Source organism: Equus asinus, chromosome 16 (genome assembly GCF_041296235.1).
Source record: "Equus asinus isolate D_3611 breed Donkey chromosome 16, EquAss-T2T_v2, whole genome shotgun sequence".
Taxonomy (NCBI): Eukaryota; Metazoa; Chordata; class Mammalia; order Perissodactyla; family Equidae; genus Equus; species Equus asinus.
Window position 1 is genome coordinate 4,095,428 of NC_091805.1, and position 19,670 is coordinate 4,115,097.

At 45.8% G+C, this 19,670-nt stretch overlaps 1 protein-coding gene across 8 annotated transcripts in view; it reads right to left on the reverse strand.

The window, feature by feature from the left end:
* JAK1 (Janus kinase 1) overlaps positions 1–14,367 on the reverse strand; it is a 122,448-nt gene extending 108,081 nt beyond the window's left edge. For 2 of the 8 annotated variants that reach the window (XM_044749348.2, XM_044749347.2), the window contains exon 1: positions 14,199–14,337. The gene's annotated coding sequence lies outside the window, so the exon portion shown is untranslated. Of the gene's footprint in view, positions 1–9,069; positions 9,474–13,702; positions 14,174–14,198 lie in introns of those variants that run through there. The other 6 variants (XM_044749350.2, XM_044749349.2, XM_044749345.2 and 3 more) reach the window with 5 other exon arrangements.
* Between the last annotated feature and the right edge of the window lie 5,303 nt (positions 14,368–19,670).

Consider the following 19,670-nt stretch of genomic DNA (forward strand, 5'->3'; position numbering starts at 1 on the left):
AGGATAAGCAAGAAGGGCTTGGTCCCTAACCTCTGGAATGTCCAGGGTGGCGAGGGCCAGAGAGGGCAGCTTGATCTCTCTTCTCCCAGGAGACACTGCCCTTCATAACGCCCAAGGTAATGGCTGAACCCTACATAATCCTAATTTCTTTTAAATAATCTCTAAATCTCCTACCACAAACACATCTTGCCCTTCTCAGAACCAACTGAACAAATCAGTATTTAGTTTCCTAAATTCTACATGTGACTATCTCACTCCATCACTCAATCACAAATCCAGCATGATGCTGCATTTTAAAAAAACACGAAAGTGGCGGCCTACACAGGCAAGTCACATAAGTGCTCTGATTCTTAGTTTTCTCCGTTGTAAAACTGGGGAAGGACGTGTCCCTGGGCTACTTCGACTTCTTCCAACTCTTAAAACTATTCTAAGGTTTTACGATCATTGTGTGCTACAAACCCTTAAACAGCACTTACTAGAAAATGTCTATAAACTTAGAACCAAATATGCGGGGGGCCATGGCAGAAGTATCTCCATGATCTCTTAAAAACAGAGCTATCAGTTCTAACCTGGGAAAAGTAAACAAGATGCCCAGCCAAGAAAGAACTCGTTTGACTGCTTTCCTCGCCTCCCAATAATCAAAGAGACATTCTCAGAAGCATCTGGCTCCCAACTACCTTTAAACGTCTCAGTCAGCCCAGCAAAAGCGCTATTTCCATCCGATTGGTGACTGCGTGGCAATATTCCTCTTTCAATGTTGCCTGACCCTTACACTCCATTGATTTTTTTATTGAAATATATCAAGTATACAGAAAAGTAAAAAGAACCATTGATTTTTAAAGAGGACTAAATAGATCTCTTCATGGGGCTCCTACCCTGTGCTGAGCACAACACTAGTGGTTGGGGACACAAAGGTCAGCCAAAGCTGAGGACAGATGGCTAAGCAAATAAGTGCAATAACGTGTATACATTCCAGAATGTGCCTGCTTGTCAGGCATGACACGTGTCGGGCATGACACATAAGCCCTGAAAGTATGTCAATGCACATAATACACCCAAGCAGATACACTGGTAGTCTCCAGGTTATAAACAGTTTCGCCTCTTTAAATATTAGTTCCCAGTTGGTCCTTTGAAACTTGGAGCACATTCTCCCCCAACACACACTGCTGTGAGTGTGGTTAGGTTTCCAAGCTAACACACAAAGGGCTAACACACGAAGTACCCGAAACACGATGCATCTGCCGGCCGAGGAGCAGAGAACATCACTGCAGCGAGCCGAGAACGGAGAACCGAGCATGCCCAGCCTCTCGAGCTGGACCCAAGGGGAGCAGAGCGCAGGTGAACGAGGGTGCAGACGGAGCAGGAGGAGGTGCCCGAGGCTCTATGGCAACTAAGCCCAGGGATTCTGGGACCCAGGGCCAAGTAGGCCCGGCATCCATCAGAGCCAGGCTCCCCCACTTAGAAGCTGGGCACCCTGAAACACGTTATTCAACCATTCTAAGCCTCGGTTTACTGACCAGAAACTGGCACAGAGCAAGCATTCAATCAAAAATATTTTATAAATTCCTTCCACTGGCTTAAGACTATATGGCTTTCATCTTACCTGGTATAAAAGTATCCTTAACACAAAGCTGGGGTTATCAGTCATTATTAGAAAATGTTCAGTTTCACATAAAATAAAAACAGATTTTTTTAAAGTGTCTGGGCAAGAAACGTACAAGTGGACTGCTGAGAGTGTGATGCCTGAGAGGACGACAGCTGGCCAGAGGAGAACAAAAAAACTGTGCTGCACGGAGCAGTCTCCTGATGACACACAACGTGAGGGGCTCCAGGGGAGCGCCAGATGACTCAGGGGCTGTCTACACAAGAGAGGATGGGGGGGATGACAGTCAGTAGCAGGGCAAACCCTCACAGGGTGTTAGTATACAAACAGACACATGCACGTGTGTTCACTTAATCCTGACAACCCTATATGGTATTAGGTGCTATTATTCTCCTCATTTTACAGATGAGGAAACTGAGGCACCAAGAGGTTGAACAACTTGCCCAGATCACTCAGCTAGTAAAATAAAACAGATTCAAACCCACAGACTCCAGTTCCAGATTTGGGGAGTCTGAACCACTCTTACGCTTTTGCAGTAGTGGAAACCCAGACGTTTGCATACAGGGGTTTCCTGCATCAGAAGGTCTTAACTTGAGAATACCTGTCTACAAAGTTCTCACTTACAAACATGTAAACACTGCCTAATCACGTACAGATTCTCTGGCAATGCTCCGTATTTGAAGGGGGAGTGGTTAACTAACATTCATCAAATGCTGCTGAGTCCCAGGCACTGTCTGAGGCTATTCCACATGTCCTATCTCATTTAACCTTCACACAGCTGCCTTCGGACCACATACTGTTAAGTCCACTTTACAGTTGAGAAAAACTGAGGATCAATTATGAGCCCAAAGTCACAGAGCTCGTAAGTGGTTTTCCTGGTTCCAAGTCCAGCATGCTTTTCATAACACATCTGGCAGGCTCAGACCAGTCAGGTAAACACGGACACGTTATATAGTAACCAGGTAATATAAAGTAACAATAAATCAAGTTTGACTTAAACTGTCAAAAATATTTCACAAGAACATACTAAAACTCTCTTTAGGGCAGCTAAATGAACCCAAATGCCTGCTTCACCCCACACTCCATCACCCCTGCTGAAAGAAAAAAGTCCTTTCAGATCCTCTTTATTACTCAGCATCTAACAATACCAAACACACTACAGGTGCACAGAGGCACTTCTCCAAGATCCTACAACTGCCTCAGAAGCATTAGGTTGGAAAACAAGACAGGAACAAGCTCCATAGGTTCTCACTTTAAATGCCAATGTCAGGGGGGGAAAAAGTGACAAGACAGTAGAAATAAGGTATTTTAAGAGTAGAAGAGTTTTCCAATTATAGCTCAGTAAAGCCAGGGGGAAAAAAGAGTAGAAAAGTTTTTTGGGTTTTTTTCCAAATGCCAGAGACCTTCAAATTTTCACTCCAGCTCTGCCATTTATCAGCTCGATTTGTTCATTTGGAAAATGATGCCAATAAGATCCAACACTCTGGCTATTAAAAGATTAAATGAAATATCAAACGCAAAGTGCATACAACAGCTGACACAGGAAAGGCTCACTGACCGTCAGTCACGTCCTCCTGGTCCTCCTGTTCTTCCCACTGGGAAGATGTGGACACCCACAGGCCTGGGGGGCACGGCCGACCCACACATACGTTAACCCAAAGACAACAAGACACAAAGCACTTTTCTCGTTTTCCACCAAACCCATGCCAGGATTCCCATACTGCCCCAGAGCCTTTTTGCCTGTTTCTTCCAAGACATTCATCTGTTACCATCTTGGTGTCACCTTAGGTTGGGTAAACCAATGGGCTAGTAATTATTATTTATATTTCTATCACAAAAAAAAGTTGAGGCTACCTATATAAATATAAAAGACATACACAACAGAACTATTCGTTAAAAGGACTTCATCCACGTGACAAGGGATCTGGTAGGAGACTGAGGCAGGGAGATTATCGTAAGAAAAATAAATAGCAACCGAAAACAAGCCCATAACTGGGCCCTGAGCTTTCTGGCAAGGAAATGTTATGAATTACAGAGCACTCTTTTCTTTTCATAACAGGAAACATCAATCCCTGAAGAGGAGCATCAATAATTTGTCTGAATTTATTTATCTAAGTCATTGCTAGGACCAAGAATACCACCAAAGTCTTCCGAAACACTTGGTGTTCTTTCACACAACTGTACCACCTTACATAAGAATCAAGGATTTAATCTGACCAAACTCCCTTCAGTAAAACCTTCCTGCTTTGAACCTCTACAAATTGTACCTATCTGCACGGGATTCAGCATTCATTCAGTGAACACCCAGCTGCCTACTGGGAAAGGGGCATCACAACGCATGAGACAGCTCTGTCCTGCAGGACCTGAGGGCTGCACAGTGCGGGTAAGTCCAAGAAGAACGGAAGCACAGGCAAAACACGACGCCCTCGAAACGAGGGTCCCACCCCCCCAAAATATGCACCCACCGAAGCACGCTCGGCACACACGGCTCCTGTTGGGCGTGGTGGGGAGGGGGCAGTGACACTTGAAAGGGCCTTGAAAGTTACAGAATCGTGACAGATGGAGAGCACAAGGCATGGGCAAAGTGCATTTAAAAAAAAGGAGAATACAGAAAATAATGAGAAATGTTTGAGGCTCGAATGCAAAACAGTGACTAATCTATTTTGGCAGTGTAGAAGGAAATGGGAGAGCAAGCTGACAAGCTGAGGCTTAGCACATGGAGCCTTGAACACAATACTCAGTGGCGCCTGGACCGTTTCTGTAGGCAACAGGGGCTGCAGAGGCCTGTCAGGGAAACTCTACGACCTGAGTCAGCTGCAGGAAGACCACTCAACATCCATGGGGAGGACAGCCTGCAGGGAAAAGGCTGGACACAGGGACCCTAGACAGGAGACGACTGCCATCACCCAGGTGAAGGCAGCTCAGGGAATGCTGAGAAGGCAAAGGGGAGGAGGAGGGAGCATGCAGAGGGCAGGAGGGGGGCACTGAGAGGAGGGAGGGAGCACTGGGAGGGAGGGAGCACCGAGAGGGAGGGAGCACCGAGAGGGCAAGCGGGTGGGAGCACTGAGAGGGTGTGGCCGGTGTTGGAAGCGGGTAAGGGAAAAGGAAAGGGAAAAGCAAAATCAGTCTAAGGCCAAGAAGCTATACAAATGTTTACATTTTTAAATGGTTGGGGAAAAAATAATATTTTGTGACAAGTGGAAATTCAAATTTCAGTGTCCACACATAGTCTGATCCGAGCACAGCCACACTCACTGGTTACATATCGTCTATGCTGGTGGAACCGCGTAGCTGTTACAGAGGCAGCAGGACCCTGAAAGCTGAAAATATTTACTGTCTTTCCCTTTACAGAGAAAGTTTTCTGGGCACCGGTCTAAGGATTTGTGAGTGAACAGAGATGGTATTAAGAGGAACAGAGAAATCACCCATTGTCATGGCTGGGTCAGAAACAGAGATGCTATTGGAGCAGTTAAACAGGAGGTGTCAACAGACATCCAGGTAGGGAGCCCAGCATGAAATGGAAAGATCACCCCAGTGGGACCTGGGCACCTGCTGCCCCAGCCAGGGGCACTTTTCCTCCCGATCACAGCCTGGCCTGGCGCCTACTCCACACTCCTCAATCAGGTCTGAGCTCGAGCGTCACCTCCTCAGAGGCAGCCCTCTCCCACTACCTCACTGATTTTCTTCACTGCACTGTCACCCCCTGAAATTACCCTGTTTCTTTAGAGACACGTTTAACATCTTGGAAGGCCGGCTCCTTAAGCCCAGTGCGCCCAGCGCCCTGAACAGTGCCTAAAGCTGCTCCACCAGTACTCGGGGAGGCAGGGAGCGGAGAGGTCCAGGAACAGAAGGCAGAGCTGGGGCTTGGGGGAAGCAGGTCACCTGCGCAGTTGTAGGAACCATGAGACCTCCAGGAGAGTCTTCACTGGGGGAAGGCAGGATGTGAGGAAGAGAAGAGAGCAAAGACAGAGAGAGGAAGAAGTGCTGTGTCTCAGAAGCCAGGCGACCATGTGGCTGCAGACATCCTTCAGGAAGGGGGTGCTTAGCAGCATCAAATGTTTTAGATAACAAGAGCAGAAAAAAGGTGTTAAGATGCGACAGACAGCAAGGTCACTGGTGACCTCAAAGAAGCAGTCTCCAGAGTGTGCGGGTGGCAGTCAGGTTGCAAAGGGTTAAATGCGCAAGTGGGAGGAAGCAGGGCTTTCAAGGCCTTAGCAGGAGAGTGGGCAGGGGAGAGGGGCTCCCAGGGTCAGAGAGGAGGGCAGGGATCCTTCTTTCTTTTCTTCATACACTGACTCAGGTCCCATCATGTCACTGCCTTCAATTTTAAAAGCTTCAATTTCCTCTGCTATATTATAAGGCCCAAAATAATATGGCCTATGAGGCCCTGCTTGATCAGGCTCCTGCTGACCTCACTGGCCTGCACCTCTGTCCTCTCTGCAGCAGCTGCAGTGCTGGTTCTACCTCAGGTCCTTTGCACATGCTATTTCCTCTGGCTGGAAAACCTTCTCACCCTCTTAGCCTGGCTCTTTCACCCTTCAGATTTCAAGGTATCACAGAGCTCCCCTCTTCTTACTGGCCTCCACCTCTGTTTTATAGCAAACTAAGACATCTCTCCCAGTACCTACTATAATTCTAACAAATAGCTGTATAATTGGTGAAGTCTTGTGTTTTCCACTAGCAAGGGAGCTTGCTGAGGGCAGGAATCAGGCCTGCCTTTTTTTCACATAATATGGAGCTACAGATAATCATTAAACCAAGGAGTAAACACGAAAACCTGAGAGCATTTTTATCTCAGCCAGTTTGTGCATCACAAGCAGTCTACTTCCTAAATCCACGTCAAGCAGGCTCACAGTTTATGCTGTAAGCCCCCCACCGCTTCTCACCACCCTGCGTGACTGGCCAAACAAGTGAAAAGATGGGGCTCTTCTGCGACGGCGCCACACGTCAAATGATTCTGCCAATTAGATCACTGATACCCAGTGATCAGCACCTGCCGAAAGTTTCACAGAGCTGCTTTAACTGAACAAAATGGGTCAGAATTTTAAATTTGGGCATTCTGCATCTCACTTTTTAAAGTTTGTGTCTTGTGAATTAGCCCTAAAATGGGTGTGCAGGTGTAGAGGGCAAAAGATGCAGCGCACCTCTTTATGACATGCATCACGTCTGTCTGCCTCCCTGTGCGCGACTAGCTTAATCGCCACCAGATTAATTTAATAAGATTTCTCACTGGGAAAATATGCATTTGGCAGACTGTTTTCTCCTTGATTTGTTTTCTTTTGTCTTTTTTCTTACCATAACATAAAAGATGATTTTAAATTCTACTAGTTGTAAAAAAATGCTATGAATTATAGCCTTGCTACAGTCTGAGCAAATTAACTGTGCAAATAAGCCTGCTGATATAATTGTGCTTAACTGAATGAACTGCTGTCAGTTTTCCTACTCCCAAGCCCTTTAAAACAGCATTCAAAACAAGCTTCGCACTAATTACAAATTGTTCTTAGCTATTTGTACTTTATACATTGGAATTTGTCTGAGTTACCCCGTGTACCTGAAAAGAGTAGGCCTAAACTTTTTTTAAAGACCTACAGGTGAGGCTGTTCACCATCTGAGCTGGACTTCCCCACAGATACAAACTAAGGAGTTTCACAGCTTTCTCCTTCTCAAATGAGAAGACAAGGAAAAGATACAGCTAACAGCTTCGCTGTGAGGCACACAGGCGAGAACACCATCAACAGCTCTTTTCCAACCCCGTGGGAGCTAACATTCTTGCGAACATGAATAATGTGTCTATGCCACATAGACATCACTGGGAAAAGACTAAAAGGTACATTTAAAATATGATTAGAAGGAAAGCCAACTTTTTGTACAATTCTATATTGTGGGCAAATCTTGCTTTAGGAAAGTGCAATACATATACGAAAACAGAAACTGATAAAACAGCATTCAGGGGAAACCGAATACATACTTAAGAGTTCCCTTAAACTCTCATAATTTCTTAAACAGCAAAACTCCCTGGCACATTATCTGATTTATAAGATTTTTAATTTCCACACAACTCTGAAGACAACATTCTACAAACAGGAACGCCTGTGCCTCTCGCCAGCAGCACACAGCACGCTAAGTAAACTCAATCAATGAGAGCAACACAGTATCTCTATAGTGACCACCCCAGAAAATCTCATACATTCCTACCAAATTATATACTTTGGATGGCATTTAAAGTTAAATTAAAAAGCACCTTTGTTTCTCATTTTTCCTTAAAAACAGAGTCAAACCTAATTTATCTATCACCTTTGGTGCTGACTACATAATGAACTCTTCCAGATTTGAGAAACTGCCTTCAGTGCCTAAACTTTTTTGATCTTTCCATTTCTAAGTGAAGCCTTTCTAAGACAGAATGTATCGGCTACTGTGTGTTTTGCATTTAATGGGCCACACTTTCCTACCATCTTAAAGCACTCAATATAATTTGAGCTCTTCGTTTTTAACAAAAAGCATATTCACCAATCAAAAAAAAAGCTAAGAAATTTTTAGCGCATACTCCACGCCTGGCACCATTTCCAAAACCTTTAGGCGTAGTCACTGAATCCTCAAAACAATCTTGGAGGTGGAGACCATCCTTATCTTCACCGTACGGATAAGGAGACAGATGCAGCTTGCCCACATTCTCACAGTTAGGATCAAACCAAGCAGTCTGGCTCCAGAGCCTCCAAAAACAGAGATTATGAAAAACGAGGCTAAAATACAATAAATCTGTCTGTCTTCTACCTAGAGACGTAATAAGTTGTCGTGATTTAGTCTCCCCCCAGCTGGGTTCAAGTTCTTCCTGCCTTCTTTGCAGAGGCAGCCCCTGCTTGCAGATCACTCCCAGCACTGTTTCCCTGAGGAGGTACAGCACCTTCTGGGGAGCAGACTCCTCCTCCCGGTTTCTCATTCTGAAGAAAACCTCTTCTTTGAGCTCGCCCTGTTACAATCCTGACAGCAGCTTCCGACTCCGCCCCCACCTCCACCCACAACCTGCACACCCCCCAACCTCCCAACCCCCACAGTCGCCCTTTTCTGCTAGGGACCAGACCTCGCTCACCTCATTTCCATTATGCTCCACAACTGGACTTCTTAATGGCCTGGTCATCGCTACCAATACCACTTACTGTACTGCGCTGTGACACTGACACCTTCGACTTGCCAGGGTATTTACGAGGGCATTTGCCCCTCCACCGAACGGCCCCACCCACACTGTTTCACTTTTGGAGTTACGGTTCTGCTTTTCATAAACCTTCTGCTCCTTATTCACTTCCAAGATAAAAATTAACTCGGCCTGCCTCAGAGAACATGCCTTCCTCATTCATCCTCCCAACAACTTAACATTTCTTGTTGTTAATCTCCTGTTGACTTGAAAATCAGTTAGACTGTCAACAAGTCCTCTATAAATTAAAAGGAAAAGAAGGAAAGCATATGCGCACCTCCTGGAACCTCCTCTGGCTCTAAGCAGTTCCTGTTTCCTAGCAGTCTTCTGGAGGGTTGAGACGTGATGGGTAAGTAAGAAATATGTTCTGTGATGGAGAGGAGGAAGACAGCAGCACGATGGTCAACGGAAGCTGGTCCTTTATGCAACTCTCAGGGCTTCACAGCTGTTCCATTTGCTAATGAGGTTATTCATGAGCTCAAAAATGATGAATGGCTTGGGGGCTGGCCCCTTGGCCGAGTGGTTAAGTTCGCACGCTCCGCTGCAAGCAGCCCAGTGTTTCGTTGGTTCGAATCCTGGGCACGGACATGGCACTGCTCGTCAGACCACGCTGAGGCAGCGTCCCACATGCCACAACTAGAAGGACCCACAACGAAGAATATACAACTATGTACTGGTGGGCTTTGAGGAGAAAAAGGAAAAAATAAAATCTTTAAAAAAAAAAAAAATGATGAATGGCTTCCCATTCACTCCACACAGGCCACAGCCCCCGACCTCACACTGCTCGCAGACCTGAGCAGACTCCAGTCCTCACTGTCCGGCCCCCCCTACACGCCCAGCCTCACCTCCTTCCGCTGCATCCTACTGCTCTCCTCTCCGTCACAGTGGCTGCCTCCAAGTGTGTCACCCACACCACGTACACACCCACCTCTGTGCCTCTGCTCACACTGTATCTCTGCCTAGATTTCCTTCCCACCCCTAAGCAAGAGAACTCCTACACACTCAAGGCCCAACTCAAGTGAAACCTCTTCCAAAAAGCATTGGACAAGGGCTCCAAGCAGGGTTTTAGCTCTCTTCAAGGGTCCCGGTGCTTTTAATTTCAAACCCTACTATAACGTCACCCCACTGTTACAGCTCCATACAGCAGGCTCATTTCCACACGAAGTCTTATCCATCTGCCAGGAACTTAGTGGGTCCCGAAGAAATGTTTGTATACACAGAAAATGAGTTAATCATAATATAAAAAAAGGATGAAAAAGGGGAAGGTACTTTTTAGTCCTCAGACTTTAAAGGAGGGCCAGGAAGGTTTCTAGGAACATTTTACAATCAGAAAGCAGGATTTACTTATTCATATGTGTATAATCTGCAACTGAGGAACTTGGAATGAACAGGCCCAAGGGTCTCCCAGTAGACGGTAAACCCTATGAGGGCATGGGTTCTCGCCTATTTTGTTCTGTCTGTTTATTCACTCTGAGTCTCAGACTGGGAGCTCAGCAAGTCTCTCGTGAACGAACAAATGACTGAACAACGTGCTGTGTGAATACGACTGTTAAGCAAATTCAGTTACGACGGATTAAAAATATCCCAACAAAGCCCAGCTCTGTCTTCTGGCTAGAGTAAACTTAAAGAAATTTTCATTTTGCTTCTAAAGCAGGTCTTGCCTCGGGCTGCACAAACTGCTCACAGAGCACCTAGGAAAAATGTGTGCCCACTGCCAGTTGCTGAGGATCACAGGTCATAAACCCTTAGAGGTAAACAGACCACGGAAATGAACTTAGCGTCGTAGGCTTTCTCGTGCCTCAAAGGCCAAGAAGGCTGGCGCCCTTCAGAGGGAAGACTGCTCAGAGGAGGCAGCTTCCTGCCCCTGCAAGCCGGTCATTTCAACATGGCAGCTGCTTAAAAGCCCGTGTTACCGTAGGGTTTTTGAGACAGGAAGCAACAGTGGCACACCTAGCCGAATGCGGGGGGAGCACGACAGAGAGGAAACGGCACGGGGAACGAGATCAAGGCCTCGAGGTGAGCCACAAGCACGAAAACAAGAACCAACTTCGCTGTCTCCTCTGACGGAACTTACCTGCAACTCGTAATTATTAAAAAAGAGAAAACGAAGGGCACAGAAACAAACGGCACCCCCCCCATCACCAGCTGCTCCCCCTTTTTCCATCATCAACCCTTCTTCCGATTTTACCAACTCTAACAGTAAGGAAGTCTAGAAGAACCTGACTGTCGTTCCAGGGTGAAGGGGAAGACCACAGATGCCTTTTCTCCTCTACTTTCTGCTTTCCTATATATTCTAATTTTTCTACAGTGAGCTTTCCCTCTTGTTATGAGAACATAATCTTTATGTTAAAAGAAATTACAGAGCTAAAAAGTCTGTTCTAATAATATGAAAACTGCATTAAATAAACCCTTTCCCCCAAAAAATAACAAAGGAATCAATACCAAACTATCCAATCTTTTCACTCACCACATTACACTAATCCTCTTCCTCAACTACCAGTATACCATCCTAGCAAGACATTTATAAAAAATCACGTCATGGGCTGGCCCTGTGGCACAGTGGTTAAGCTTGGTGTGCTCTGCTTCGATGGCCCGGGTTAGAGGATTCAGATTCCAGGTGCGGGCCTACACCACTTGTCAGCCATGCTGTGGCAGCAACCCACATATAAAATAGGGGAAGACTGACACAGACGTTAGCTCAGGGCCAATCTTCCTCAGCAAAAATATATATATGTATTTTTTTTAAATGTCTTTATAGTAGTTATCATTTGTGCAGCACTTCACAGTTTCCATGCATTATTTACCTGATTTTCCCCAACACCTTTGCAAGATGGCCAAGGTGGGTATTTTTATTTCTATTTTACACATGAAGAAAATAGAGGCCTGAAGTGATGCTGGACCTTCTTGTTTCCCACCTGGCACTCCAAAACAGGATTTCTCAACCCCAGCACTACTGACATTTTAGCCAGATAATTCTTTGTTGTTTATGGGGCTGCCCCATGCACTATAGAATGTTTAGCAGCATCCTTGGCCTCTACCTGTCCCATGCCAGTAACACTCCCTCCTCCCACCACCAACCCCCAAGTTGCAACAACCAAAAATGTGTCCAGAAACTGAAAATATCTCCTTGGATGCAAAATCACACTCAGTTGAGACACACTGGTCTAAAAGAACCCAAGAGGTTCCTTCTGGCATCTCTATTTTGTGACAAGGCTTCAGACACCACTGGGCCACAATAAATTACAAAGCATCAGATGCTGCTTGCTTAGCAAGATTCAGTTAATGAACCAATTCCCTATCCACTTAAAACAATGTTTTAAATGTGGAAATGAACAGGAAAAATTTCCTCGCAGGAACATTCACATCTCAAACGATAAATCTTCTAAGAGCACATTATCATCTCATTAGAATATAATAAGGACCCACATCATAAAGATATATAAAATGATGTGTGCTTTTCGGGGGGGGGGACACTTATTAGAGGAGTTAGAAAATACAGATCTTGGTCTTTGCTAATAAACTTTATTAGTGCACTAATTCCTCAGTGTTCCCTCTATAAAAACAAGTATAAACCTTCACAGTTCTCAATGCTTGCTTCAGCTGGGTTTCTGTCCAAATACATGTTACTTAAAGCTGATCAGAAGAAATTAAGTGATAACTTTGCAACACTATTAGAATTTGTGGTCTGCAGGTGAAACCACTAGTGTTTGTGAACCCAGAATCCAAACTGGCAGACCTCACAATCCTATTTAGAAGCATTCAGTTTAACTTCCTTGTGCCATTTAATCTGAGTCTCTATTCCTGCAAAACCAACTCCACCCTCTAAATTTATTTTCACCAGCTTTTTAGCAAATGCCTGAATTGAAAAGGTTTTGCAACCTAATTCTCCTTAACACCTTTAATCCATAAAGAGTGGATACCAAATGATCGGAGAGATAATTACAAGTATAGCGTTAGCCAAACTGATATTAAGACTGTCTAAATTACAGCAAATTGAAGTGCAGTTATATTCTGGGAAACGTGTCAACTATTTTTTCTATATATCTATAATTTATCACCCTCTATCATCACTTCCCAATGGTAGTAAGTAATTAGTATATTGTGGAATTGGGATGCTATTTAAACTGCATTTTATTCAACGTGGAGTGCCACACTACAACCCTAGTATTAAAACATGCATTTTTGCTGCTATTCAGAGAAACTAAGATACAGTGCAAGTGCTTAGCTAAGACGACATGTGGAATTAAGAAGAGGTTGTGATTATTTCTATTCACAACGTCCACGATCACTCCGGTATGATGTACTTACACCTTTAAATGTGATCTGGATCTATACAGAGGAGACATTTTCTGCATATTACAAAGCATATTGTACCCGAAGTGTCTGGTACCCTCGTGACCTCCATTAGCCTTCACCACAAAGGACAGAACACACTGAACCTTCCATGAAAAGGACGCCCGAGTCTTGGAAAACATCAGAATCACCAAAAGCGAGAAACAACACAAAATGGGGTTTGGGAAAGGGAGGAACAAAGCTGGAATCAATATAAAATGCTCGTGTTAAACATTTTTTTCCACTGTGTACATGCCCTCAACTTGAATCCTTTTCTCAAAAAACAGCCAACAAATACTCCCTGATTGTGTCTGCATTATACTCATCCCTTAACTATCCAAGGTTTTTAATGCTTTCCTCCCGAAAAAGAAGGACTGACAATTTTATACAGCTGTAAACTCCTGCCACGGAGAAAAACCTTGACTCTAAAAAAAAAAAAAAAAAATGTTAACAGCCTGTATCCAACCAGCGGCAGAAGACAGCTCACGGCCACGTATGAGAAGTGGCACGGTGGTCGGAGTCCTCTTCTCCGGCGACACAGGAATGCACAGAGAACATAAGATCAAAAAGGTGCGCACAAACACCTGGCAGGGTCACGTCTCCACCGAGGCCCGCTGGAAAGCTCCCGGGTACACTCGGCCCCGGAGCCCCGGGCAGCGACCTGGGAGGGGCGCCTCCGGTCCCGCTCCAGCGCCGGCTGTCGGCCCGCTCCGGCTGCTCAGTCCCGGGCTCGCCCTCGCCGGCCGCCCGGGCCCGGGGCCGCCCCCCACGAGCAGGGGGAACGTCTGGGCACGCAGACGCCCCCGCCCCACGGGCGCCCGGGCCGCAGCGCTCCGCCGCGGGGACGCAGGGCAGCTCCGGGGCGCGCTCGGCCCCGCGCCGCCGCAGCCCGCGGGATAAACAGGATGTCGGCGCGTCCCGGGCTGTCTGCGAGAGCTCGGCGCCCGGGGGGAGGGCAGCGGCCGAGCCTCCCGCCCGCCGGCCCGGCCCCCGCGCCGCCCGGGTGGGAACCCCCGCCCGCCCGGGCCAGCGCGCCCCGGCCGCGCAGCCTCCCGCCTCCCCCGGGACGCTCACCACTTCCGCGTGCGCCGGGCCGGGAGCTCCGCGTCGCCGCGCGCCTCGGGTCCGCGGCCGCTCCGCGCGGGCTGGGCGGCCAGCCCCGCAGGGCCGGCGTGCGCGCGCCGGGCTGGGGAGGGGGCGCCGGGGCGACGGGCGGGCGCGGGCCCGCGCTGTCTGCGCTGCTGGCTACTCGGCGGCCGCCGCGGCCTGCGCTCGGCGACGCCACGCCCCCGCCACGCCCCCTCGCGACGTCACGGGCGGCGGTCCCGGAAAGGGGCGTGGCCCACGCGCGCCCCGCCCTCTTCCGGCCTCGCCCCCGCCCCCGGCCGTAACTCGACTCCTTCCCGGTGGCTTCTAGAAACACCAATCCGGGGATGGGAGGTCCGCCGGTGCAGAGAGTAAAATGGTCGTGACTTGGCCGTGGGTTGACGCCTCCCAGGTTGGAGTATCCTGCGCCACATCCTTGTGCCCCGCGATGCCTTTATCCCAGTTCTCTGCCCCTGTCCTGACCCAGCAGGAGGAGATCTTGTGGACCCCTCGACTAACAGGGGCTTAAAGAATAAACCTTCCCAATTGACAAGTTACATCAGATCCAACCCATTCTGTATTTAAAGAGCTCTTTTTTTTTTTTAAGATTGGCACCTGAGCTAACAACTGTTGCCAATCTTCTTTTTTTTTTTCTGCTTTTATCTCCCCAATCCCCCCGGTACATAGTTGTATATTATAGTTGTGGGTCCTTCTAGTTGTGGCATGTGGGACACCGCCTCAATGTGGCCTGATGAGCGGTGCCATGTCTGTGCCCAGGATCCAAACCAGCGAAACCCTGGGCAACCAAAGCAGAGCCTGCAAACTTAACCACTTGGCCACCGGGTGGTCCCTAAAGGGCTCCTTTAAATTAAAAAAATAGTGACTTATAATAGGAATAAGAAGTAACATTTGTTGATGCCTAATGTGTATCCAGTACTTTTCATTTTTCACTGAGAATCCCTCAACGTAGGTATTATCCTCATTTTAGCCATGAGGAAGGAAATTGAGACTTAAGTACCTTCATCAAGCTCACGCTGTAGCCAGGCTGCATACCTTGTAGGCAGTCCACGGCCAAATCCTGACCATTTTACTCCCTAAATCTCTCTCCAGTCCATTGGCTTCTCTAAGTGTTCCAATGACATGATTGGAGCTGCCACCATCTCTCACCTGAAGGACCACAAACATCTCTTAAATTGTCACTCTGCATTCTCTCCAGTCTCCCATTGATGCTCCGCAGTGAACTTTTAAAAGCTCACATCTGTTCCACTCACTCCCGAGATTAAAACACTCCAGTGCCTTCCCGCTGAAAATCCTTGGAGGAAAGTCCTCTGGCCAAGCATGGTCAGCCTGCTGCAGCTCAGCTCACTTCCGACTGAGGCTGCCCCACCTGCCCTGACTCTGCTACACCTGCAGGAGGGTTCCTCGTGACTTGAGAGTGACTGCAACTTACCTCGTACCCTGGGCAAGAAGTGCTGGGTGTGGTACCTGGTGAGTGAAAAGAGCCTCCCAATCTAGGGTCCTGGATTTTAGGACTGGCTGTTTGCAGTTTACCTATTAAAGATGATGATGGACAACAGGGTCTCCAAAGGGCCTTCTGGAAGGGGACAGAAGAGCTAGCAGAGAAGACAGGAGAATCAAGCAGGGAAGGTGGTGGCCCGGCTGCCTACACTGTGGGTGTTGGTGTGCTCATCTTGCCTCACCTGCCACTCAGGGCTGTTTGCATCATTTTCTTCCTGTTAAATTGGGCTAATGCCTTCCTTACAGGGGTTATGCTGGAGGTGAACGGAGATAATGCAGGCCTGGCATGTGTGGTGGGCTTGGTAAGTCATGGTGATTTTTATTGAGCTAGGCCTTGAAGAACAGGTGAGAGTGACATGCATGGAGGCAGAGACACAAACGAACCACATTTCAGGTAAGGAGAAGGATAAAGGAAAAGGAAAGTCAGGAAGGCAGCAATGACCCCATTGTGCCCAAGAATGAATCTGTCTGCTCTGCAGCCTCCTGATATGGAACAAGGAGAAAGGGCCTTGGTTGAGTTTAGACCCATTCCTTGGTACCAGGCATTGCACTAGGTGGTGAGGATTCCCAGGAAAAAGACCCGGTTCCTGACTTCTGGATGCTCACAGTGGAGTAGGGGAGACAGACAAGCAACGATTCAGTGTGACTCATGCTCTTCTAAAAGTGATCACAGAGGAGAATCACCAGCCTGAAGAAATCAAGAAGAAAAGAAGCAGCTACAAGCAGCAGGCAAATCACAGCAGCCAGGGAGAACGTGGCATATTTGGGCAGTAATAAGTATATGCTGTGTGGCTAGAGAGGAAGAAAAAAATGAGCCTTAAGCAAAAACTTTTGCGTAAAAGGAATGGTGTGTTTTTGAGGCATTTCAGCAGGTTTTTATTTTGGAAGAATCACTGTAGAGCAGGGTTTCTCAACCTCAGCACTATTGACATTTTGAGCTGGAAAATTCTTTGTTATGAGGGGCTGTCCTGTGCATTCTAGGACATTTAGCAGCATCTCTGTCCTCTACCCACTGGATGCCAGTAGCAATCCCCCTCATTCCTCGTCTACTCTCCAACCCAACACCCCCCTCCTGGCCCAGTTGTGACAACCAGAAATGTCTTCAGACATTGCCAATGTCTTCTGGGGGACAAAAATCACCCCCATTGAGAACCACTAATGTAGGGGTAACGTGGAAGATGGATCGGAGGGCAAGGAGATTAATCATATAGCATTGTAGAGCTGCAGGCTACAAGTGATGAGAACAATACCTAAGGTAGTGGACTAGGGAGGGAACCTGGGAGGATGTCAAAAGCCTGAGGAGATAGACTAGACAGTGCCCCATGACTGATTAGATGTGGGTGCTGAGGCAGAGGGAGGAATCTCACATGACTCCCCAAATTTCTGAATTAGTCGACAAGTTGACCAAGGATGTCACCAACTAAACTGGATGGGGAATTCAATTTTATGTTTGAGAATAGAAAAACTTTTTAAAGTCACTCTATAGAGAACCTACAGGAGAGAGAGAGGGAGGGAGGGTGGGAGAGAGGGGAGTGTAAAAGGAGGAATACACGTATTTCCTTCTAACATGTACTATGTGGCATGAAACCTATAGACCTGCTCCAGACATTCATCTAAATTGAACTCAACCAAATGTCACAAAGTAGAAGCCTCTTACTAGGAAATTCTTTCAAAACAAAACAAAACAAAACAAAACCCATCCAACCACGAATCATACACACAGAGGTTTCACACATCAATCTTCATCAAAAGAGCAATTGCTCACCAATTTCTCTGCAAGCTGTTGCCTAGATTACAATGGGAAAATATGTTTGAGTCAAACAATGAGGTTTGCCTTTAAGAGGTTGTACTGAACAAAACTAAACTAAAATCCCATTGTACAAATCACACAATTTAACTACAGAGAGTCGGAAACTAGAGAAGAGAGATAAAATCTCCCGTAATCTCCTAACACTAATATAAACGTGCTTACCATATTATATATTTTCTTCCAGTTATTTTTTCACTAGGCATATTTTTAATATAAGTATAATGCTAGTGGACGTGTAATTTTGTAAATTGTTCCTTAAACTTATTTTAATGTATAAGCATTTTCCCATATTACTACAAAAGTCTTCATCACTAATGATTTCTTCATGCAAATAAGTAATAATTAAATCCATAATATTCAGATAATTACCTTAGGAGAGAGTCACAGAAATGGAATTATCAACTCAAATGGACTGCACTTTTTTAGGTTGGCATTGGCAAGTCACTTTCTAGGATGTTTCCACAAATTTACACTGCCCTGAAAAATATACACAATGTCAGGTTCTCTAACAGTGAATATTATAATTTTTTTAATGGTTTACACATTTAATGTTTTTAAAATGTATGTTGTTGCCTTAATTTTGAATTTCCATGATTATTAAAGAAAGTAATACTTTTCAGTATGCTTTTTCACTAGTTTGTATTTTTCATTTTCCTTTTAATTTGTCAATGTGTGTGCAGGGAGTGGGGGGGAAATACTGTTTCCTTCTTTGCCTCTCTCTAACGGGGTCATAGCATCTTCCATCAATTTGTAATAATGAGATCTTTTAAAAAGATAGCAATATTTTCTCTGGCATACTTCTGATATATATTTTTCCAGCATACTATTTACTGTAAAAAATGATGCTTATAATTGTTTTCCATGTTCTTGTAGTCAAGTGTGTTGAATCGTTTTGGGGTTTTGTTTGCTGCGTGTTTGCTTGCACTGGGATTTCATCTGGGATCCTGCAGGAAGTCATCCTCTCTCCTTAGGTGAGATAAATGAATACAACAAGTCTTTGTTGAGTAGCAAGTACGTGCCAGGCACAGAACAGGAAATGCAGCGTAAGACAGAAGTAAGACAGAAAAGGCTCCTAGTTGAGGAGGATGGTTGAAAATAAGTAAATGACTAAATAATTACAATAATATCAGATAGTAATACAGGCTAAGAAAAAAAAGGACTTAGGGACTAGAGAGTGGGGAGGACTGGCATAAACATTCATTCTGCATTTCTCTAGGTTTTGTACAGCTACATCTTTTAAATATCCAACATTTAAACCATCTAAAATTTCAGTGGATGCTCTGAATTATCTAAAGGGCTATTTTTTAAAATCAACACTGTCATTTATATTTTTTTAAAAGTATTCAATAGGGCCAGCCCAGTGGCGCAGCGTTTAAGTGCACATATTCCGCTTCAGCGGCCCAGGGTTCACCGGTTCGGATTCAGGGTGTGGACGTGGCACCATTTGGCAAGCCATGCTGTGGCAGACATCCCACATATAAAGAGGAGGAAGATGGGCACGGATGTTAGCTCAGGGCCAGGCTTCCTCAGCAAAAACAGGAGGATTGGCAGCAGATGTTAGCTCAGGGCTAATCTTCCTCAAAAAAAAGAAAGTATTCAATAAATGTTTGCCCCTTATTTAACAATCCCTTTCCCTCATCCCACCCTCCAAAAAAAAAGGAAAAGTAAAATCAAATGTTAAATTTTTTACCTCTGAACTAAACTTAGGTGGTAACTGGACAGGTCTTTCCCCGTATGCTCTCTAATCCAATGAATTAGGCTCCATGGAAAGTGGGGAGATTATTACCCTTACAAGAAGGAGATCTTACCCACAGATAAAATATACAACTATATACTGGGGGGATTTGGGGAGAAAAAGCAGAAAAAAAAAAAAGAAGATTGGCAACAGTTGTTAGCTCAGGTGCCAACCTAAAAAAAAAGAGGAGATGCTTTCCCCTTGCTTAGTACCACGAAAACAGTAGGCCATCGATAATACTCATAATGACAGACTGAAAGTTAGAGAAAAACAGTCTGATTAAAAGTAATGGAATGCAAAAGGAATGTGTATAATTTTTTACCTAGGAGGAATCATGCATGACATATAGTAAAATTTCAATAGAAATTTGCTAAAAGTATAATTCAGTGGAAGAAAA